Genomic DNA, 1527 nt, shown 5'->3' on the forward strand with positions numbered 1-1527 from the left:
ACCGGAATATATGAGAAGTAGATAGAACAAAATTATCTTCTCTACAAACATGAATATTCGATTTCAAGTCTTCATAAGCGTATCTTTCTAGTATTTTTAATCGATTTACTAATCTAATTGAAAATGGAAACTTTAAACGTTAGAGATCGTCCATGTTTTTTATTTCCTTACACGGATCTGCTGACACTCTTATGCAATTGTAGGGCCGCACCTCTCAACCAAATAGAAAAGAAAATGTAGTGATCCATGACATATAGCCATTAGCAATTATTAATCATCAAATTTTGAACCAATCAACCTTTTCCATAACATTAAAAAACAAACCCATTCTACCAAATTCTCTATCAAGCAATTGTGACCTCATTATTCTACAAAACCAATCCATGTTTGAGACGGGTTATAAAACACTCTTTGCCAAAGCACAAATTCAAACTAATGATTTTTATTGCATTTTCAAACCCAAGATGCATCTGAATTGAGACCATATAAAGTACTCAGAAATCAGATGCATGGATTTAGGGCCACTATGGGGGACAGAAAGTAAGAGTGTAATCAGTACTGGTAAAGCAATATACTCGATCTTTAAAAGGAAGAACATTTGGGCAAGTTTTCTCGAAAGCGGAATCGAACTCGGGCGGACTGCGAGTATTCAGATATAAATTACACCCACCATTACAACCCACAACCTCATCATCCGCCTTTATCTGCAACTCATTAGGGCACACGTCAGCAACATTTGCACTGCATCCCTGCGACGCGCAGCTGCTAATTGACAACGGGAGGTTATAACCCTCCTCAATATCAACCGCAGAGCTCCCGTTCTGTAACAAAATAGCCGTAATTGGCGTTGAAATCTTCTGGCTCGCCGGAGCTTACTCACACCGTAAAAATCCTCCACAGTCGACGGAAAGACAAGACCCTTTTCCCGATGAATCGAAGGAACATCCAAACCTTCCCCACAGATTTCCCTCCCACTCATGAGCCAAGGCGACGGATTTCGACTCGCCGGATTTTAGCTCCGGCGGAAAGCCGTCTGGTACGTCGTATTCATGTGTGTTAAATGTAGTTATTCCCGGCCACACTGAGAAGGAGCATTTGTTCTCCAGCGATATTATCTTTTTTGATAAATCTTCGCCATTCAGAGAACACAACAAACAACAGATTAGCCAGATTCTCAATATCTAGAATGGAAAAGAATTAACTACATGAAACCTGATTCTTTTATTTGATTGCCTTGATTTACCTGCAGCACAGACTAGAGATAACATTGTTAGGGAGGTGCAGAGACAGAGACACAATTTTGATGAACTTTCCATTTTTCCAATGCTTTTCAACTGCAATCCAAATAAAAGTTGGTTACCTACAATTGAAGAATGAGTGATCCGTGGAAATTATAGGTGCTCTAATCCGCCATGGCGTGAACGGAAACGAAAGCACAGGGATCCCGTGTTGAATTGTCAAGGCCAACAGACACTTGTGTTTTTCCCTCTATTTATTTTGTTTCTTCAGCTGATCATTTGTGATCTA

The 1527-nt window shown here is 39.8% G+C and overlaps 1 pseudogene; it reads right to left on the bottom strand.

The window, feature by feature from the left end:
* Positions 1 to 524: 524 nt before the first annotated feature.
* LOC149566454 (pathogenesis-related thaumatin-like protein 3.5) lies at positions 525 to 1316 on the bottom strand (annotated as a pseudogene).
* Between the last annotated feature and the right edge of the window lie 211 nt (positions 1317 to 1527).

The sequence above is a fragment of the Cupressus sempervirens genome, chromosome 3, assembly GCF_028749045.1.
Source record: "Cupressus sempervirens isolate cs-2001-9-10 chromosome 3, ASM2874904v1, whole genome shotgun sequence".
NCBI lineage: Eukaryota > Viridiplantae > Streptophyta > Pinopsida > Cupressales > Cupressaceae > Cupressus > Cupressus sempervirens.